Source organism: Corapipo altera, unplaced genomic scaffold (assembly GCF_003945725.1).
Source record: "Corapipo altera isolate COAL_440 unplaced genomic scaffold, ASM394572v1 75, whole genome shotgun sequence".
In the NCBI taxonomy this organism is placed as follows: domain Eukaryota; kingdom Metazoa; phylum Chordata; class Aves; order Passeriformes; family Pipridae; genus Corapipo; species Corapipo altera.
In genome coordinates this window covers 2817995-2841007 of record NW_020884887.1, presented here as the reverse complement: position 1 = coordinate 2841007, position 23013 = coordinate 2817995, and the positions used below count along the sequence as shown (strand labels likewise).

At 37.3% G+C, this 23013-nt stretch overlaps 1 long non-coding RNA gene across 1 annotated transcript in view; it reads left to right on the top strand.

The window, feature by feature from the left end:
- Positions 1-23013, top strand: part of LOC113947224 — a 427091-nt gene that overhangs the window by 191136 nt on the left and 212942 nt on the right. The window contains exon 5 of the long non-coding RNA XR_003527656.1: positions 13494-13543. This is a non-coding gene — a long non-coding RNA (uncharacterized LOC113947224). The remainder of the gene's footprint in view (positions 1-13493; positions 13544-23013) is intronic.

Below are 23013 nucleotides of genomic sequence, written 5' to 3'. Positions count from 1 at the left end.
GGACAGTACTCTGCACAGACTAGTTACAAGGGCAGTAGATATTTTCCAGAATATGTGTTTAACCAGTTCTCAAAAACAAGGTTTTTAGATATTCACTTTTGCTCTATAGTTATGCTGCTAAATGAGCAACCCATTCAAGTGTAAGCTGCAGGGGAGGAAAACAGGCAAACACAATTTCCAAAGGCTTTCTACTTCACAGGTCACCATCTCCTCTTCTTTTTAAGATCATTGCTGGCCCTGTGCAGGAACTGACAGTTCTTCCCCAGTTTGGGGATGCTATTCCATAAGCAGCTTTGGCACAGATTACTGATGCAGCACTGGACAGCAAAGCAGCAGAGGATTTGTGAGAAGCTGCTTTGCCACAACTGTTCAGAGTTTGAGAGAGAGAATCAAGATAGGAGAGAGCCCACAGATTTTAAAAGATATGTTGAGCCTTGGAGAGGTGTTTTCAAAGAGCTCAGGTGTATGGATCCAGTAGGATGCTTAAATCCAAGAAGTGTATTATTAGGGACTGAAGGCTTTCAGGTGAGACAGGTTCATGCAGACTAGAAAATATGTGGGGGTTTTGTCTCCTTTCTTTTCTCCATGTTCTGTTTCTGTTGGGGAAGGTGATGGTGTGGGCTCAAAAGAGGTAGTGCTCTGAATGTATGTTTTCTGTCTCAGCATTTTGGGAGTGCGGGACTTCATTTCTGTGGATCTGAGGAACACTTATGGATGGCAGTGTTTCCAGCGTGGAGTTCAGAGCCAGGGAGAGAATTGCAGAACACTTTCTTCTTTTTCTCTCCTTATTATGGGTTCTAAGACTGGCTTAAGGCAGTCTGAAAATTGTGAGGAGCTCTTCCTCATAATGAAAGGGAGGGCCAACAGTGTGGACTATATTTTTTTTATGGTCATCTGTTTAAAGAAAGCACATCTCCACTTTTCCTGACAATCATGTAGTCGAACTACATGATTTTATATTTTTTTGACAAGTCTAATAATAAAAACAAAAAGAGAGATAAGTAGTATTTCCTTTAGATTCCTGGCTGCAGTAACAGAATCTGTTGAAGAGCCTTTAAACCACTTGAATATATCACTTTTTCAGTGATAACATTAAAATGTTATTGTAAGAAAACACACTACCAGTGCAGATGTAACTCCATTGCTGGGTACATATTTAGTTGTACATTGCTGGGTACATATTTAGTATTAGGATATCATTCCATTGTTCAATTGCACTCATATGTGCTGGTTGATGGAGTGACTCTAGCAACATGTCTGCAGCTGAGACATAGAGAAATTATGCAAATATTCAGCTAAATAAAAGAAGTCAAAACTTGCACAAAATAATTTTGACTCTTTTTTTCTAAACACTAACAATCTGTCACATCTCAAAATATTTTTGTTACATTAAATTTGAATTAAGTTTCTGATTATTTTACTTACTACTGCCAGGTTTTACTTTTTTTCTTTGACAGTCGTGGTTGTAGGTAAAACTGCATTAGAACAACCTCCATTTTGGGAGACCTGGACAGGGAAAAAGCAAAGAATTTGAATGCTGGGAGGTTAATGGTAGGAGCAGAAGAAATTTGAGCTAATTTAAAGTATGTGTGTGAACTTGAAAGTTGTACAACTGAAGAAGGCACTCCTTGTCAGAGGAGGAATGAAGTGATATTTCTGTGTTGTATAGTTATGCTTTTGAGAAATAATTTTCGTATTTCAGCTGTGGGATTGAGAGTCTTAAACTGTCACTCACTGCCAGTGTGTTGATCTGCTGTCTTATAGCTCTTTCAAGCTCTTGAATTCCTTCTCTTGTTTAAATGATAAAAGGAGTTGGGCAATAATCGAGTTTATAGAAAGGGAATTGAAATCAAATGTATGATAACTGCCCAAAAGTACAGCTACATTTTAGAGGATGGAGCAAAAATAGCCTGAACATTTTAATGGTTTAAAAGGCTACCAAGGATTAATTCCCAACTAGATATTCTGATAGCAAAAAAAGAAAAAAAAAAAAAAAGGAGAAATGAGTGGAGTCAGACAACCCCTGGGGTTGTCTGTAAAGTAAAAAAGCTTTTTACTTTTAAAGAGATACTGAATTAATGTTTTGTCATCTCCTCAGCCCTTGGAACCCCTGTACCTGGTATTACATCATTTAGCCAGCTTGCACAGAAGGCCTTCCCACAAAACTTCCATACTGAATAGGTCATCCTCATTACTCTTGGCTGTCCATTTGCACCAGCTAATGTAGCCATCGTGTTATAATAAAGCAAAATAAAACCCCCCTGCACTCCATCCAAAATGGCAGTGCTATTAAAGCTGTGCCATATGCCATTATTATTTTGAATCACAAATCATAGTCACTGCACAATGTTTAAACAGAAGACTGTAAAATTATCTTGTGATATTGAGCAAGGCTGGCTGGCAAAGCTCTCTGACCCATCTGGAGTGCTGCAGGCTCACACAAGGCTGGAGCCCACTGCTCCAATGAAAAATAGGAAGTGGGGGGGTCTGGGAGTGAGGTGTGTGGAACAATGCATATCCTGCAAAGGCAGGATATATGAAATATAGCAGAGGTTAGTTACACGAGCAAGAAAACTTTCTGAGGGTAAAGCTGTCTGTAGGTTCAGAAACTTCTTTGGACTTCTAAAAGCTTCTTTTAGTTCTTTTTCCCTCTTTAGGGTAGATTCTCCTTTAAGGAGGGACTGTTTTTATTCTTTAAACAGCTGCCTTCTGCTGTTATCTTTAGGCTTGCCACACTTAAGAGTATTGACTGATTTTTATTTTATTGGTTTTTTTCTCCTAGGCAAGAGCTTTGGCTCCAAGTTGGTAAATTGGAAGTATGAGGTATTTTATCTTAAGGCAAAAGAAGTTAGAGCTTTTCTTCAGCTCATGGTGCCGTGGGTTAGAAGTAGGCAACATCAAGTCCACCTGGGTGTGGGGTTTTTTTTTTTGGTTTCCAGCCAAGTATCATCACAGTATTTTTCAACTACATCTTATTTCTGCCATGACAGTCCAGGATGCAGTGGTTGGACCCAACTGCTTCCTGTCTTCAGTCAGGTAATCCAAAAACTTCACTCTTGAGAGAAACAATCTTAATCTACCATAGATTAACTACCATAGGAGTGTTTTGGGAACTCCCCCTTGTCTGGCACTGTCCTGTGTTGGTTAGAACACAAAATTTCCTTCCTCTGTTGAGATTCCAGAGTGTAGGATGTCCTTCTCAAAGTAGGCACCTGACAGTCTCATCACACCAGCTGGTGTGTTCTGCATTTTGCATTTCTGCATTTTGTTTTCTGTTTTTATTCTAAAATGTGAACAGGTTGTTCAATCTTTGGAAAGGTCTCTCTTGCCTGTAGTTTGGGGCACAAAGTGTAAAACCTTCAGAGAAGTTTCACTGGAAGTTCAGAGGTGTTGATAATCCCCCTCTTGAAACTTTGAACTTCTAGAAAAAGTTGGCAAGGGCTGAAAGGTAATCATTTACCTTATTTAAGAAGAGATTTGAGAAGGGGAAGATCTAAGGTTCCGTTCTCAAATGTTGCTAAGTAAAGCAACCAGCTAGTTTTCCTCCTTTTTATGTTTTTCTGTTGCACAAGAGGAAGATGATGTTCATTATAGTAGGCCTGGATCTGCTAAAGAAAAGGACTTGGGGGAAAAAATATATGTATGGGTATATTCTGGTTTTGTTGGGATGTGTGGAGTTGGACACTGATGCACAGCTTCAGTCCTCCAGTGTTGTAAACTGGTTTTACACATGCAGTCTGTGTTTGATCTGAGCATTCTGACTGACCCACAGGGCTCTTCCTTGATGTTTATAGATTTTGCACTTGACTTGAGCTGTATAGATGGCAAAATCAGTATAATGGTACTCTGTCTACACCTTGTTCCACTTCCCATGTGTTTCATTACTGTTGGAAAAGCTTCCCACTTAGGCTGCTTGTCACACACTTGCTGGCAATGTTTGTCTGATCTTGTACATTAATTAGTACTGGCAGGAATAAGGAGGGTGCAGGAGAGGAGACATGACCCAAAAATATGTTGAAGTCGTGTTCTCTCCTGAGATGCCTGTTTTTGCAAAGTATATCTTAATACCATCTGTGTCTAATGCCATGGCTTATCCACAGAGTCAATGGGTTCAAGCAGATTAATAATGATTATTTCACTACTGTAGTAAGACATTGTGGTTACTTAACAGCTTTTACTTCCTATATTAACTTTCTACTTTAGTATCTTTTCAGTTCATTAGAAATCTCCCTTAAAACCATGAATGCTATAGCCATAACCATCATTTTGTCAGTGCTTTTGGAAAAGCAGGTTTATTCTATCTGCTACTCTCTGCTTAAACTCTGAGTAGTCGATGGCCTGAAAATATGAGCACCACTGATACTGCACCTAAAAGAAACAAACAAAAAAAAAATTAAAGAAAAATATTTTTCTCTGTGTTTATAATTGCTTCTATGCCTGGCCATGGACAAGTGGTCACATACAGATTGTCTGGTCAGCCCAAATAAAAGAAACCCCTTGGAATTTAATCACAAGCCTTAAATATTTCAGAAGGTGCTTTCCTCTCTTGCAGATAGTTTGCATTTCTTGAATCAGAAGCTGAAACAACAAAACACCCCCAATTAAGGATCAATAGTGAACAGACATTAGCTGTAGAAAGACATCAGGGATTCCACAGAGCAATATATTATTGTGAGGTGTAAATAAAAAAAGTAATTAAATATAGTACAAAACAGCTTTTTATAAAGCTTTTACTATTGTTTCAATTGTAGTGTAGCTTCTCCAAAGCTACACAGAGCAATCCTAACACATGGAAAAGATCAATATTGTGCAAAAGCTATTTCTATCCTCATCAGAACAAAAATCATTTCCACAGCCTTTGCTAAGCGAATATCTAAGGGATTCCATATTACAAATTACTCTGCTCATATGCCATCTCTGTAACAAAACCTCCTGTACTATTGTAAGGTCTCTTAGACAAAGCTGGAGACTATGTGGCTTCAGCCTTGGGGGTTTGGTAAGTTAAAAATCATTTGTGGCATTTCACTTTTGAGATGAGAAGCATTTTTATGTCTGTTAGTTAGACTTTCAGTTCTGTTTTCCTTTATTTTTTTTTTCCTAAAATCCTTTTTTTGTCTTAGCTGTGCTACATGAAAGAATTGATGTAGGTAATAAACCTGACCTAGTTCTAATCTTAAAAACTGCAACTGACAGTAACTTTTTAGGGAGTTTGATCTCCTGTGAACTAATCAAGGCTTAGGTGGTAGCCTCTATGGGGGAAGTAGGTGGTATCATAAAAATTCCTCAACAGGAAACTTTATAAATTGGAATGAAAAGTCATAAGAAAAATGTCAGCAGAAATGCTTTCTTAGATCGCAGGAAAGTGATGGCTTTCTGACATACACAAAGACACACCGTGGAAATACATCAGAGGCAGAGGTATCCTTCTGTTTCTTCGTGAAAAACAGAAATAATTATCAGCTTCAAATTATCAGTGATCCAGAAGGGAATGTATAGGTGTTAGTCTTGCAGTTCTGACTGAGAGATTTCAGCACACAACATACTCAATGACTAAAGCTCACATCAAGAATGAAGATAATTTAATTGGCAAGTTTCAACACCTGACACATCCTTTCTAAAGCAGGAAGAGCTGCTGCAGTGAAAGCACTTCTGTCATTTATAAGGAGTTCACCTGCTAACTATATTGACCAGCGAACTAAGAAGCTCACTGTCTTGTCTGTTGAGTTATGATTAAAAGTGAAACATAAAACTCCAGAGATAAAAAGCAATATGTAATATTGACATTGAAGATGCACATCAGTTACTTAGTGCTGTACATAGAACTGCAGTCAAACAGTGCAGCCTGGAGCACTTATTAAAGGAATACAGCAAGTATTTGCATGTTTGGGGACTAAGAGAGTTGTGATGTGCTGTATCATGATACTGACCCTGCTAATGCTGTTATCCACAGATGACTTGCAGTGCTAGAGCAGCCTTACTCAAATAGGCACATCACAGTTTGTGAGGGTAGAGGCACAATGCTGATGGCCATTGGGCTGAGGCCTTGTCTGAAATAGGCTTCTGGAAAAGGCTGCACATATTCCAAATAGTCAGAAAAGGGCTTGGCTGTGGGGGTACAAAGGAAGGTGTTTCTGCTTCTCTGCCTTCCTGAGCATACAGGGAGTGGAGAGGATACAGTGCCCGTAGTTTGCATGCCTGAGTGGGTAAAGATGCATTTCTGTGTCATCTCACATCCACTTTGCCCAGTGAATGTGCTGGATATGAGCAAAGCAATGGTTACAGGGCTGTGGCAGATTTCTTCCACTATGAAGGAGAAGAGCTGTAGAGTCATTATGTCTAATTAAAGAGAAAAATGAAATTAATCTCTGTAGTCTGAGCCTATTCATGCTTTCCCTGGGCTACTGATAAGAGGACAACTCCAACTTAGCTCCTATCTCACGTTTTATGTATGGTTTAGTTTGAACATCAAGTTCATATAGTTTTGACCAAAATTATAATGGTATGAATATCTGAACTTTCAAGTTTGTTGGTGGAAAAAGTACATTTAGGTGTTTTCCTCCTAAGATTTCTGAATGGCGTAATAAGGATCTATATGTCTACCACACGTGGGCCTTATCTGAAGCTCACTGTAATCACAGAACATATTACCATTGGCTCCAGCACTCTTGAAGCAGGCCTGGTGTGGTCAGTGGGCAATAGCACAATTTTCATGGTACTGCATTTCTTCTCCTTTTTGGAGAAGTTAGAACTGATGTGTCATAAAGTACTAAACCTTTGCTTAGTTTATATTCCGTAAAGCAGAAGAAAATAAAGGATAAATAACACAAATTTTGTAATGAAGACTTTTGTCTTATCAAGACTCATGACCTTTTTCTGCCCTGAAATACATGCCAGATAAAAAGTTAGAGTGAATACATTCATTCTCTCTATGGCATTTATTTATGCAATAATGCAACAAAGCAATCTTTACTATCACTGTATAGGATATCAAGTTATCTTTAATTATCACTGCAGAATGGTTGCAAAATCAAATACTGTTGGCAATCAACATTCATTATACAATAGCATGATTGCATCTGTTCATATTACCAGATAAGCAGGGAAAATCAAAACAGTGTCTGATACATCCACTAAAACTGGCTGAGCAAAATATTGTATCTAACTCTCTTAATATGTCTCAGTGACTTTCATCTGATTAAGGTCCAAAGATACATAACCACAGATGTAAATTTTCTAATGCCTCAAAAATTTAATGCTGTTATATTTCAACAGACTGGATAGTTGGAACCATACTCCAGCTGACGTGATTGTAGGCACAACATAAACTTAGAGAGCTGTCTAAATCTCTGAGGCCGCAGGTGCAGGATTACAGTAAACCCCATTGAAACACAGAGCATTCTGCCTAAATGCATGAGTACGAAATTAATTAAGCAGTTGATCACATAATAAAAGTATGATGGATAATCTAATGGAAACTACCAGCTCAAAGTCAATAACAAACTTTATTCTTTTATTAGATGCAGCTGATTTTCAATTCCCCTATTTACAGGATTTTGTGCTTAATAAAACACTTAAAAACAAGAGGGTTTTTTTTACATGAGAACTCAGGGTATTTATCTCCATTGGAAACTATAACATGTAAGCAATGTAGAATTTATAGATAGACATATCTGCAAGTAAATCTCTTAGATACTTGGCTGAAAAGCACATCAAAGCACAGTGAAATAATGAGACAGGCTCCAGCTGTTGGATTCCAACAGCTTTTGATTTGTGCTCTAGTAGAAGCTCCAGGTTTTGATTCTCTGTTGATTATTTCCATGGTACTGGAGATGATTTGTGCATTATTTAAAAAATAGGAAGTAGATAGCAAACAAGGGTGAGTTTGCAAACTGCACCTGAAAAGACATTTTGCCTCCTCATATGAGTTATTGCTTTCTATTCCTGTGCTCTCTATAACCAGCTGCCCTGGTTAAAAAAGACCTTTTAAAATACATATGTAAAAGATTTATGAAAATAATAGGTAAGGTTATCAGAAAGTGTTGTGAGCAAAAAATCCAGGGATGCCTGTTCAGGCAGCTTTGCTACTTTCTGTGTAGAGAGGCTTTTGTGGCAATTCAGAGCCTTTTCAGGGCAGGTCTTACCATGAGGCTGATACTGTCAAAGAATTGTTACCAGTAAAAAGCAAGTGCCTTTAAAGAACTTTGGAAGCCTTATGGAGGGACATGAGTTTAGAGTCAAATACATTAATCATATTGCTTTATGAATGCACTGATGGCACCGTGCAGGTAAACTTCTTGCTCTGGAAGGAATTCCAAAAAATCTGGTTCTGAACTGCAGTCTTCCTGATTTTATGTTAGAATGATTGAGTAGAAATTAGGAAACTTCAGGGAAAGTGCTGTACCTCAGTTCGTTCCTCAATTAACGTTTACGTCTGTTTATACTTTGAATTTTAGAGGTAGTATATAATTTGATGATGCATTACAGGAAAATTGTTGCTTGTTACCAGAATGACAAAATTCAACCAGCTATACTGGAAAATGTTTGTGTAGTAACTTACCATGATTTTTTAAAGTTTTCTCTTTTTCTAGTGCAGATCAGAATGTTAATTGGATAGCTAAAGGTATAAGTGCTTAGATATTCCTCTTCAGTTTAGCCAAAGCCTGCAGTCTCAAAAAGGTATTAAAAGAAGAAACAAATCCTTTGTTTTTAATGTAACCTGGTGTTTCTGTTGAAATGGATTTCTTATTAGACCAGGTTTTCTCGTAGGTTTTAAACTTTACTCACAAGATGATATCACAATAGGCAAACTACAAATGCTATTTAATGTGGCTACATTTGCCATGCCTGCCTCCATTGTTCCCCTCTGGAAACAAGTCCATTATAATTTCAGGAGGAGATGTCAAAGCAGTCCAAGGAGTGGAAGGGAAAGCACATGTCTTACTGAGTCTTACATTACCTCCAGCAGTCTGGAATACCTTTCATTTCAAGGGTTGAAGGTGTTCACCATCACCTTTCAGTTCATTCTCTGGGAGCAGTTTGATATTTGGAGTTTGAATCTGCTCAGTCTAAACAAACTATTTAGTCCAGGCATTCCATGCCCTGTGTCTGTGTGCCACCTGCTAACTGGGCTGGGTTATTCTCAGGATGTTCTCTGGCTGTGCATTAAAAACAGTTGACTGCTAAAGCATTTTGTGTGGAGCTCTGATTGAAGCCTATGTGGAAGGTAAATATTTCATTGATCCTCCAGTAAGTCTCAGATAGACAAATCCTTCATTTCTGCTGGATTTAGACCTGCACAAGATTTTAAGACCTGCCCAAGCCTCAAGAATGAGTGACACAAAAGTATGTGCTTAAAACTCTGAGAAAACTTGAAAATAAAAAATGCACGGAGATGAGACCTAAGGAAGTGTTTTCAAGACTGGTAGATCAAAGTTGGAACATACATCTGTTACAGATGTCTCTCTGCTTTGAGATGTGTTTAATCAGTGTGTTGTAAATATGTTAATCATATTAAAGAGAAGATGAATATTATACCTTGCAATCTTGATATTCCTTAGTTTCCATGTGTGGTGATTATTTATTATTACATTTGCTTCTAAATGTCTGACTTAAGTATCCTATAAAGAAGCTTTCATTTACTAGTAGGGCTTGTATGTTTCCAGTTTTATTTATTTTTCTTTTAATCTTTGTAACATTATCATTTCCCTCTGAAATGTAAATTGTGGTGAGGCTAAGAAGGTGATGAAGTCACATCTTAAACCATTTACTCAGTTTTAGAAAGTCATCCTCAATTTACCTGATACGACGTGCTGCTCAGTAAGACTGAAGAGTAAACTTTTACTTGCATATTTGGGAATTCTTCTGGCAATTTTAAGAAACTGATTTCTAAATATTTAAAAGAACATTCCTATGGCAGTGTTAACAAGTGGGATGACAATAAATAGAAGGCGTGGGTTAGATTTTACAGATCTTTGGGGTTGTTCTGTGACACTGGCATGTCCTACTTGCTCTGGTGTTTTCCCTTTTTCCCATTGTAAAACCAAAGTGTTTCCTGGCTGCCATTACCCAGTACAAGTATTTGTTTAATTTAGGTAACAACCTTCCCTCTTTCACCTGAGTTAATAGTGTGGATGAGAAGAATCTTGTCGTTGCATGCAGTTGCATCATTTTGTTGCATACAAGTCTGGAAAGAAAGATCCTTCCAAAGAGATGGTCAGCAATGTTATGAATAAAACCATAGCCACTGAGAAGTATAACAAACTTATCCCCCTGTGTCATTATTTGGTCACTTGAAACCCGTAATTTGGGTCACCAGAAACCATTGACAGCGTTCAAATATTCAGCACAGCCTTCGTGCCAATGAGGACCTCTTGGAACAACTTAAAGACACAAATGTTTCTTTAAACTAGAAGTAAATCAATTGAATTTCAGGTTTAAATTCCCATTTTTAAGGGTTAAAACTGATCTTCTATTCACTTGTAATTCAATTTCACTTGAAAGAAACGGATCACCTCTAAGTTGCACTGACAGCTTATGCAGGAAGCAGCAAAATACCCTGCATGCTAGTAAATAATTGTGTGCTAAGCCCATTTTGGCACCAACACTCATCAGAATGGATTTCTGAGCATCATCAAATTGCACTGAATATGAAGATTCAAATAATGAATATGCTATTGGGATATTCTGCTGAACACTTCAAAGGCTAATCTAGGTATACGTATTTTGTTTTCCTGAACTAATCTTTGGTTTGATATTTGCAGATGTAGTTTGTCACTTCTACATACTGTGGTAAAATGTAGTACCTATGATAAAAGTAACTAAAACATTAAGGTTCATGATGCCGTCTCAGAACACAGTAAATGAAATGTGAAGCCATGAACACATAGTCAAACATCAGTGTAGTAACACAATGTCATTTTCAAGATCAAGGTACTTATCAGGAGAAATCAAAACAAAGTAGATGACTGTGCTAGTTAAACAGGAAAAGAATAAACTACTTTTTATTAAAAAAGCTGAATTAATCAGGTTTATGCTTTCTCTTTAGTACCTGAAAGCAACAAGTCTGAGAAGTCTTGTGTTCTCAAAGTGGTTAACTAGTCAGTAACATGAGCTATAATACTTCCATTTTAAAAATGAACTTTTCAAGATGCTCTATAAAATTAAATTTTAATGAGTGGTAATAAACAGTGATACTTTTCATAGGAGCAGATGTAGTACTAGCCTGAAGCTTTTGCTGTGTACCATCAGCTTCAGTGCTGTGCTATGTATTGTCTTTTGTTGTCTTCAGGTATGGGAAGTATGATGATACTACAGCATTTAAAGAAAGGAAAATACATGTAATAGTATCCTTAGTATACTAGCTATTTCTTCGCTGAATAATGATGTTCCTGTTGCTTTCACAATAGTTTTTCTGAGAAGTACTTATGGGTTCTTTTTAAATAGGACATTATACCCTTTCAAAGTTCTTACATTTCCCTATTCAATTCCTGCATTGAATAAGAATTGGCTAGCTGAAGAATAATTTTGGATGAGCAGTACCAAAACATAGGTGTGTACCTCTGAGAAAGAATTGTACTGGCTTTTCCAAAAGAAAAAAACTTATAAAATAGTGACCCTTCAAGGATTTAAACAAAAACAAAAAATTTTCCTGAGGGACATGAAGAGAGAAGAAGGGGAAGCAAAGAGAGGGGAGGAGAAAGGAGTGGCAACTTGCATCATTAAACTGGTAAATGGTACTGGAATATCAGCCTCCCTACTATCAGCAATGGTTGGAATGAATCCAGGAATTCAGAATGGGTCTGTAAATGTGTCTTCGATTGTAGCCTTTGGCATAGATTTATATTCTCAGTCCCTTGGGCACTGAATTTCATTTCCCCATTTGCTAAATGAGAACAATTTATCCTAAATCAACGATAATCAGAGTAAACACTATTATTAATTTATTGTTTCCAGACTAGAAAAAAAAAAACAGTAAAATGAAGCTCTCTTCTTTTATCAGAGCTTTCCCTACCCCTTTTGCCCTGAGGATCCTATTAGCAGAAAGCTGAGCAACTCTGTTTCATCAGAAATAAATTATGCCTCACTTTTTTAATGTAACTACTGAAGGGTTGTAAAGATTAGACATACGTTTGAACCCACTATCACTTGATGTTATTTTCCTTGATGTTCTGAGCTTCTTTAGGGGAAGGAAACAACATGTTCTTCTCAAAGGCAAGAGTAGAGTTTCTTTAAAAGAACACCAACCCAGATTTTGGTTGATGTACAAAATAACCCAGGATCTGTACAGCAATATTTAAAGTAATGTATAGGCAGTCTGAAAGAGAGCGTGTGCAAGAGGCAGAATGTTTGCAGGGCAAATAGGTGGCAGAACTAGTCACCCTCGTTTTTTAAATGATTAGAAAACTGTAATTCCCCAGAAACAGTAGGCTAATTCTCACTTTCTTCACAAAGGAGCTAAGGATGAAAAAACACCTTTAATTAATAAACACTGCTGGCACTACTTTGGTAACAAGCTGCTGTAAATGAAACTCTTAATTGCCTCAGAACAGAGTATTGTATACAAATTCGTGTTACTCTTTAAGTGCTTCTCTTTGTTGTTGCTATTTGACATTTCTGTAGGAAATAGAAGTAGCTTTGCCAGCCTGCTTGTCGCTGAAAGCAGTTCTTGTCAGATCTCCATTTGTGGGCACCACTGAGGTTAACAAGTAACCCAAAACATTCCCTCATCATAGCTGGAATAGACAGCTCTCAGTGCAGTCTAGATCCCAGATAAATTAAGCTGTGTATGAAGCTTCTGTTAATGAACTTTAAATTCCGTGATGAAATTGCATGATGAAAAAAATTTATAAAATAATGGCTTCTAAAATAAATATAAAAATATATATGTATGTTTAACATTTTGGCATAAACTATGAAAAAATATTTTGGACTCCTCTATAAAGTTATGTAAACACTTCCCCCCCCCCCCCCGGGTTTTTTTTAATTTAATCTTCAAATTGACTTCTTTTGATTGTAACTGTCAAAGACTCTGAGTTAGACAGGAGCTGCATCTTCTATACTGGTGAAGGAAACACCAAAGAAAAATAACTGACATAAGAGTATTTTGAATAGGTACGGTCATGATCCTTTGGTTTTTGAATTCCTTGAACTCTAATTTCTGTTATTAGGAGGAGTAAAACGTGTAGACTGCAGTAATTTGTGGGGCATCCCTGCACTTTCCATAAGGAAAGACACACAAGTCCATCTGTGCTTAAGGACTGGAGAGACAGTAAAGAGAATGGGAGAACAATTTTCTCACAGAGACAAGTTCAAGTCTATTGCAGTGATTTTGGTTATGGGAAAACTTTTAGCAAGTTGTAGAATATTTTTCAACATTTTTTTTCTACTATGCCATCTCTAAATGCTTGTGAAAAGTGCTGAATTTGGGATACTTACATCAATTTAAACCTGACAGTGGCACCTAAAATAAGCATTTCTGCTTTCTTCTTTTTTAGAGTTACTGAATGAGTGAATAGTCACCGGTCTTGAAGAGAGCAGAAGACTGGTAAGTAGTAACAGATGTCTTTTTTAATCTAAAGTGCAGAATTGAGAAGGAAAAGATGTTTGGAATTGTTGTACTTGCTTGGTTTGATGGTCTAAACAGTTACCAAAAATTATTTTTGCTGCTTAGCATAGTGCCTTCAGGATGCACTCGGTGCACACACAGATGTGAGGATTCTTGGTGTATTTTGTTGGGGATTTTTCAGTCTGGAGATTGGTTTTATGTGCAAAATGGATTATGAAGTTCACCCTTTGCAGAAAGAGGCACTTACACTTGGTAATAACAGACTGATGCATCAGTTTGTAAGGGGATCAACAAGTATAGAGATGTAGCACTATTGATTTTTTCCTAACTATTGGGTGAAACTTGATTAAAAAAAGAGAACAGAGCTTAAAGACACTTTCAGTTTAAATTTCTTGGCTGGGATTATGAATGTTCTTCTGGCAGAGAAGACATCCTTGCCAGGCAAGAGATCCAGTAGCTCCTTGTTTGTGGATGTCACCCATTAACAGTATTTCCCAGTAACAGAACTTGACAGTGGAGATCTGGGATCCCAGGCAAATACCTCCCTTTAGGTGCTGTCTAATTGCTCTGAAGTCAGCACACAGATTCAGGGAGTACTGTTCATTTCTGTTCCAAATGAAGTGCTTTGTACAAAGTAGAGCAGATGTAGCCACTCTGAATTCCCACAACAGATGGAATAAGGAGCTCTATTGCAGAATATTCTGGAATGATTGAGTTGTGACAGATTTGGCTTTAAATCCCTACTTTCAGGTAGGCAGAAAGAAGATAAAAATTCATTCTCCAATCATCTAGAAGTAGCTTTCTGACCCTTAGTGTTACAAGGTGAGGTGAGTGCACCCTAGTGTTGGATAGATTGCTGTTTGTACCAAATATGTAATATTTTCTAATAAGGAGAAAATAAATGGTTAGAACACAAACTTCTGGAATATGAGAAAATAGATGAAAAACCATTGAGGTCAGAATATCATGACCTTTCTTTGCCTGTGGAAAACAGCTTGTTTGAAACACCAAGAAAGTGTGGGAACATCCTTTCTTATGTTTATTATTCTGTGCCCAACTTTCAAAGTTCATATTTTTGTTCATTTTTTTTTTTTCCCTAAAGCTTCTAAAACTTCAAGAGGTATCATGGTAGCATGATACCTCTTGAAAGCACAATCTATCACATCCAAAAATTAATTAAAAGGAAAAGCTACACAAATGGATATGGAAAAGAACGCATGAATATCTTATCAGAGATATCTTGGGTGCAATTTCAAGGTCAGCATAGACCATTGTGAGTCTGTGCTGCAGCCAGAATGGCAGCTTTGATTTCCTCACCTCTGACCCCATATTCCTTCTCCCTACTTATACTGGCAATTGCAAGGGAGCAGCAGCCCAGTCAGAGCAAGAAAACACCACCAAAACCCCCAAATGGCTCCCCACACCCTTCCCAAGACACCTCTGGAATTCAGGAACAATTTTTCCTTTCAGAACAGGTTTGAGTAGGATGTTTCTGTGCAGTTTTGTGGTCAGGATTGTCAGTGCAGGGGGGAGCAGCAGGTCCAACAGTAGTTTTTGGTACTCTGAGAGCAACTGGAGCCTATTGTGGAACTGCTCCTGAAATTGCTCTGAAGGAAATAAAATCCAGAGAACTTCTCCATGAATTACAATAAATTTTGCATTATGGTGTGTGTTAGTCCACAGTGTGATTCAGCTTCCTATAAGATACAATTTTAGTTTTATCTTTAATCAGCAGTACGTACAACTGGTATGAACTGGGATATCTGATGAGTGGCACTCAGTAAGTACTGCAGATATCATTAGGTGCAATTTCACCCAATCAGTCATCTCTTAAGGTAAATTAATGTCATAAAAGTGGATTGAGGCTGCTAGTAATCCTCACACTGTTTGCAAGCAGAATTTAAAAAGGTACAGTTCAGATACTTTATTGACATTGAATTTGACTTGTTCTTTGGACATTTGTTTGTCTGATACTTATGTTTAGGTACACTTACATAAAGTAACTTACATAAAGTTGTGATATTAATACAAATTTTTTTTCTAAACAAGTCCAGAAGCAGCACAAAACTCCAAGAACTGTGTATTTAAAAATAAATACTCAAGGTGATGGTTACAAACTGCACACTGGTGTCTAGCAGGGAAAAGTTTGCAATCCAGAAAATGTGTAGAACCATTTGTGTTATTCAAGGTCATCACAGTAAAGATAGCAAGTAAATTTGAGAGTTATCTTTAAGATTATTAGGAGTGCTGGAAAATCAAGCCCTGACATTATCTATATAAGGAATAAATATGGTTAAATATGAGCCTAGACAGGTCTGTGACAGATAGCTCTTATTTAAGGACAAACTATCTTAAATAACTCTTCTGTTGATCCATGAATCAAAGATAAACTGAGAAATATATATATAAACATATATATTACAGAATATTTGCCATTACTTTGTTCCATGAAAAGTAGGAATCTAAAAAAGAAGCATTCTGGGAATGATTAAAAGAAATATTCCAGGAATTATCTGCCTTACAGGTTACTGTAGTCTAAAGAAGTAGTTAAACAATTCATTCAAAATTAAAGGAAGAAAAAGGAAATAGAATAATTCGTAAAGAAAACACTTATTTTGTGAACACATCTCTTATTGTGATTTTTTTTACAGTATAGTTAATGGCAGTATGTACATTTACTAATGCACTATTTATTTATTTATTTTAATAATTAGTTGGCAAGATCCATCAAACTCCTGAGGAGTTCTGTCATCAAGAATTTTTAAATATAGGAGCCACAGCTGTTTACAACTGAATCATTCACAGTGTGTATCAATCAAGTTTCAGTAAAATGGCACTGATAAAATTGTAAACTGAAAGAAGAATATTTCAGCTTAAAGAATGTGTTGGAGTAACTGAAACAAGGTGTAAAATTATTGCTACCCCATCCCAGGTAACACCTGTGATGAGTGTAGGTAGAATGGTTTTGTTGTGTGCTGTTATGCATGACTAATAAATGCATGGAAAACAGTCCTTTTAAAAAGCTGTGGCTGATATTGCTTATAATACAGAGCATAAATGAAAAGTGATTAACAAAATATCCTTCAGTACAGTTACAAATCAAAATAAGAGATGCACTAAAAAACACAAAAAGAACATTGTCTGGCAGTCACAGACCATACAGGAATGTCTTCCCTCTCAGCTACTGACAAGAGGGTTTCTATTAGTTACAGGATGTTAAATATCCGACAGAAGTGGTGCACTGTCCTTCCGCTGAAGAAGTTTCCCTGGAATAGGAATTGGATTTAGTTTCAAAGAGAGGATGGGGTGCAGTGTGTATCTTTATGAGGTGCAGCCATTTAGATGTCCATAACCTCAGTTTGGAGATGTCACTGTTGTTTACTTCAAGTTGGGCAGCTGTTGGAATGCAAGTGAAAATGCAAGTTGAAGGGAAATCAGTATGTACCAGATAGAACAAATAAAGAATATTGGTAAAAAGAGGATGAAAACATGAGAATATATGGCTTTGGTTTTCAGTCCTTGCTCCTCAAGGTAATTTAAGGGAAATTCTAAGATAACCTGTGAATAAAGAATTCTTGTTGTTGCCATGGTACCATTTTAGCAACAGTGCAGGAACTGCTCCTTGCTTCCCAAATGACACAACCAAAGTTATTTAGTGGAATATACACAGAAAAAAAAAATTTCTATCCACAAGAATTTGATCTGTGTACAGACTAGAGCTTTTACTGTTATCATGTTTAATATCGTGGACATTTCTGGAGTTACATGGCTGATAAGATATGTGCCATGAAATGCTCTTAATGTTTTGGATTCTCCATCTTTAAGTAATGGTCAAGCTTATATACTTCAGATTTAGAGGCTTTAAATACACAGGAATATTTTATAGTGCTAAGGTAATTGAAACAACTTATTATTCACTCTTGATGTTGAAAAAAAAATAATTCTGTCATATCAAGAATTCTTTCCCACTAGCTGTTTTCATGCAAACTGGTTACTTCTAGTAGTTGATTTTTTTTCTGTGTAAAAGCCAGAGTGGGGAATGGAGGACAGAAAGGAAAATGGGCTTTAAGGAAAAAGGATTGTATCCTTGCCAACTGCATCATGTGTGACAAGGGCATGATAGCTCATCGTGACAAGGAGTCAGAGAAAAGTGGAGTAATTTAATGTAATCATATGTTTAGAGAAATATAATAAGTAAAAGGACTAATGAATTCAGGTAACACAGATTTGTCTCCTGTGCTTGTCAGGGCCCTGGAACTGAATAAGCATCATTTTGCTGTGTGATAATAATACATCTTCTCCTTTATGCTTTCTGTCTTAACTATTTTAAACTCCACATTCATCAGGTCAAAAGCTAATGCATATTGTGTGTGTGAACAGTAACCTATTACAATGAGTGTATTTATCTTAGTTGCTTAAATAGCTCCAGTGCCATACACTCCTCATCATTGCTGGTGACTTCTGGCACTTGCAGTGTAACCACTACATAATAACAGCCAGAGAATTTGGTGTATATATAACCTAAATATGTCTTCTGTGTATCTGATAGCTGAGATTAATAGCGTGCTTTCCTTGGAAATAGTTTTGCTGAAACTATGCTATCATTTGAACACCATATTTGCATTCATACTATTTTCTATAATCTAAACATTTTCTACAGAAGGAGGGTGTGGGGAAGCTTTTTGTCAGTAACATTGAGTAGCATTGTTGAGAAATTCTCTTCCTATCCCAACTCCTCAGTGGAAAATAACTTTTTACCTTGGGTCTAATGTTTTCAAAAATTCTCGTAAAATTGAGTATTAAATATTGGAAAACTCAATGTGTCAACTAAATAAGCTGCATAGCAGCTTAAAAATGTAAAGGTTACTTTAGAGTTTGGAGTATGAGCACAAGATCCAGATTCTCCAGTTAAGGACACAGTTTCTCTCAAAACAGTTCTCTCAAAAGCTTCTTCAGAATGGTTCTAATACTTTGTCTGGCAAGAAATGTAATGAGCAACCAAGTTGTACTTAAAATTTTCTCCTCTAAACGTGAACAAAACAAAGGAAGTATAGTCAAATGGAACTGAGTTTTCTGAGCTTTTTCCTAGTTCTCTTAGTGCAAGCTCAGAATGTTTGAGGGAATACAAACATGTTCAATCTCCAGTTTCATTCAATCTGTTTTCACTTGCTTGACAATTCAATATGGATATTTGAGAATTTTTTTTACATCAGCTCTTCTTTCCTTTTTAACTCTCCCTTTCTCTCCAACTGTACTCACTTATTTTATATATATATATCATTTCACACTCATATTTTTCACCTTCTCCACTGGAGAAAATAGGCTACTAAGGCTGTTCACTTTCTGAAAGTTGTTTTTCTTTCAGCTCTGTTTCCCTAAGGGAGCTAAAAGAAGGGAAATGTAGAATGCTGAACTGGAAAATTTAGGATTTTTACTACTACATAACAAAATGCTTGGCTTGGTGAGGCAGAAATCCATATTCCATTTTTCTGGAAAAAGGAAAGTTGTCTCCAAATCTCTATTTTGGACAAAAAAAATTTGTTTCTTTCTTTCTTAGAAGAGAATGATTAGTAGTCAGAATTGTTTGTCTCCATGATCCCAGTGTGTAAGAAGTGGTTGGACTAATGTTTTGATTGTTTTAGTGTGAAAAATCAGCTCTTAAAACTGAGTTTATACCTCTGCATTTAAACCAAGTCCATTATGATTCTGCACTGCAGCCTTCGAGGTAACAAAGGCCACAGCTACTACTTCATGTTGTATGGAATTAATCTTCACACTGTTAATGTCTTTTTTTACCTTTATTGTGTAAATGTGTTTATATCTCATTGAATAAATTTGGCAATATAAATGCTAAAACTTAAACCAGGATTGTTCTTCGCCAAATATATTGGTATATACATAGTCATTGTTGTCACAAATAAATTATTTCTGTGGGTTTTCAAGTTGAAGAAGAAAAAAGGTTTTCAGATTAAGGAGAAAACATACCATACAAGTCCTGCTGTGATATCCTTTGCCCTTTGCTTGAAGCCTTCCCTAGTTTAATCAGAAAAGATCTTACTAAGCATCCTGTGCATACAAAGTGCCACCTTCTATGAAAAAAAGAGTGGAAGCAAAACCTCCTCCTTGTTCCTACTTCCCATGCCTGTTCCTGTTATCTCCTGACCTTTCCTGAGTACTTTGTCTCCATATCCTTTCTCTGGTGTTTTCTAGCACTGTAGCCAGCAGCGATTTTGATTTCCATTCCAAATCAGAGGAAAGCAGTAGAGGAAGGCAGAGCAGAGTGATCTTTGTGAAACTGTTTTAGGATGAGAGCAGGGACCACCAGCAGTAGCAGTATATCTGTGCAGTGTCCTGTTTGCCCAGTATCAGCCCCAGTCATAAACAATTTTTTTGGTTGTAGTCAGCACATCTGTCTTCCTGCAGTATTAGCTGTTGAAACCAAATGTACTGCAGAACTTCTGCAGCTCCCCTGGAGTACAGCACCCAGGTTTCATACGGAATTACATAAACTTACAAGTATAGGATTTTGTAGTAGTTTATTAAAGGGAGTCCCTGTCTGTGTCCCGTGATCAATCCACAGGTTTGTTGTACTCCTACACAGGTACTCATTTGCACTCCTGGACGTTATCTATGAAATGCAGATGCTTACTGAATGTTACCCAACATCGTTTATTCAAAATGGTTGTCAGCAGGTCTAAGGGTTTGCTCTGAAAATTAAACCCAGACTCATACTTAGGGCTTGGTGACTTAAGAGGTATTGACATGCAGTTGTGTACTGAATGCTTCCAGCAGAGAGGGGAGTTGAAGCAAACACTTCTACAGCAAATTTCAGGCTGTTTGGTTAGTGGTGATTTCAGGATTTACAGCAGGCATGACTAACTAACTGAGATGTTCTCTCAGTGACAAAGACAGCTGTCCCTCTCCAATAGCACCTGATCCAGTACCTGTGCGTTGGAAGACGTGTCATTTCAGACACACAAGGTAGCAGATGGGATCATGGGGCCTGTCTCTGAGGCCATTTCACAGTCCCCAAAGTTTTATTTCATATTTATTTTTTGCCAGCATATGACTATTTACATGCAGTTCCCCCCCCCCCTTTGGTTTATTCCCTCTAATCAGCTTACTCCAGCATACACATAATTTCTCTAGACAATGTATTACCTCCTCTAGGCTGTCTCACATTCTGTCTGATTGCAGCTCTTTCCAGTGCACACGCTGTGCTCCCGGTCCTTACCATCCATAATACATTGTAACCATAGATACCATGCACAATTCAAACAGGAATCTTCAGGGCTCCACACTTTCTTTTGTAAATATTTTGATGAAAAGAGTGATTATATTTCAGATCAAGGCTTCAACAGAATACTAGTTAAAAACACTGATTAAGAAAATTAAAACTATGTGCTCAGCTGTGCGTATCCCTAAGGTGAAGTTGAAACTGAGATTCACTACTACTGCACATCAGTATGAAGTGCTACTGAAAGGTAGTTTATTTTTGTATTAGTGATCTCTCAAGGCCTGATCCAAAGCCACTTACAAGGAAGGTAAGACTTTCCATTGATTTTAATTTGCCTTGAAGCATAGATATTTCATAGTTTTAACTGATATCTTCAAAATTGTGTATTATGCAGTTTGTAAAGTGGTGAGGATTAATTCAAATGTAAAATGTTGTTATATTCCGTTCTGGTCTTAGACAGCATCCACATCAACTACTCTGTGGGTATTCAACTGCAAAAGTTGAACTGATTTTTTTGAAGGGAAAAAAAAATCCCATGCTTATAATGAGAATATTTTTGATTCAATATTGTCCTTAAACTCATTAGGGAAATTTTTTTGCAAGCATTTTTTTTAAAACCGAAGTTCTGTCTCTGTATATGGCTATTAAAATCATTATACATTTTTAGGAGTAAATAAATTTAGGAGAACAGAAATGCATAATGCAGCACCCTTTTATCAAGGGCATATACCACGCACCAGATGGAAAACAAACTGTGTTTACAACATTACCACTATCGCCACTGACACTACTAGATCTACAATATGTTATAGCAGCAGCTCCATTAACCTTGCTAGTTCTGTTGGAGTTGCCTGGTACTTTGCCCAATCTGTGTTTGTTGTCAGCAAATGGATCAAATTAGGAGATTTTCATTCTGTTTATTGACCTTTTTCCTCCTTCCTCAGTTTAGGCCATAGTTCATTCAAAATTGTTCTACTATTGCTCTGTAAAATACTGAGAATAGATGGCTCTGGATCTGTCTGCTACTACACATGGAAATTATACTGTCTTACCTCAGAGGTGAAACTTCAGGACACCCATTGATAGCAAATGTGCTGTAAAAGCACCAGTTTCTCCCTAGTTGGTGGCAATGGTTGGTGATGTGCTCTCTGAGGCTGTTGACCTTTACCTGCATTAGCACACACTGCTGTTTTTGAAGGCAGATTTTCCCACAAGATCTTTAACTTTTTGAATAAGAGCAATCCTCACCACTCCAATTTATATTTTTAACATAGCCACACGTATTTGCTTGATGGTTTGGGGACCGGGTGAGAATGTTTTATTTTTTTTGATGAGTCAACTAGAAGAGTGATTCTGTTACCCTTCCTTTGATGCCTTCACTCCAGACTAGTTGAAAGGATGTTTGGTTTCTAACCTGTGACCTGTCTCGACTTCACGCCATCATTCCATTATCAGTTCAGTTCAGCAGGAACCACTGCAGTCCCATATGTTCCCACAATTCCTGTGTTTGTGCCACAGGAATTCACAGGCAGCCACATGACAACCCAAGTCTGTGAACTGATCCAGCCCAAACAGAACGTTTTGCTGCTGCTGTGATTTTTTGGCTGGATACATTTCCCACCTCACTGTGTGACTGCAAGAGCACTTCCACCTCAAGGGAGAACAGAGCCAAGTCCTGTGGGTGAGGAGAAGAGCACAGTCACTTTTCTCCCTAATGATGCTTACCAGATTAAACTGATTGTGGGCAAAGATATGTTAGCTAGAAAATTAGAAACCCTTAGGAAGCCATTTTCAATTAAATTATTATTTGGAATGAGCTGGTGTCTTCCATGTACCTACTGGCAGACACCTAAGCCATTTCTTGGCATTCTGTAGTTATTTTTTTTTCCTTGGCAGTTCATTCATTAACATTATAAAGGAAACAAAGCTGTAGGGGTAAGAAAATTATTTCAAAGACTGAGACAGAAGTAACCTGATGCTGGCTTTGTGCAACCTCCCTTCCACTTCTTGCTGTTGTGTGAGTAGCGCTGAGCAGGCAGCTGTGATTTAGATCAACACTACTTGCCACAGCAAGCTGAATAACCCCCTGACCTTCAGTTCTATTGTGATACACAGGTTTCATGTTCTCTGAGCTGAAAGCAACTTATACTGAAGGGAAAATAAGGCCTGCTTCTCAATTTAGACGGGATTCAAGACATTGCATCAGCAGTCA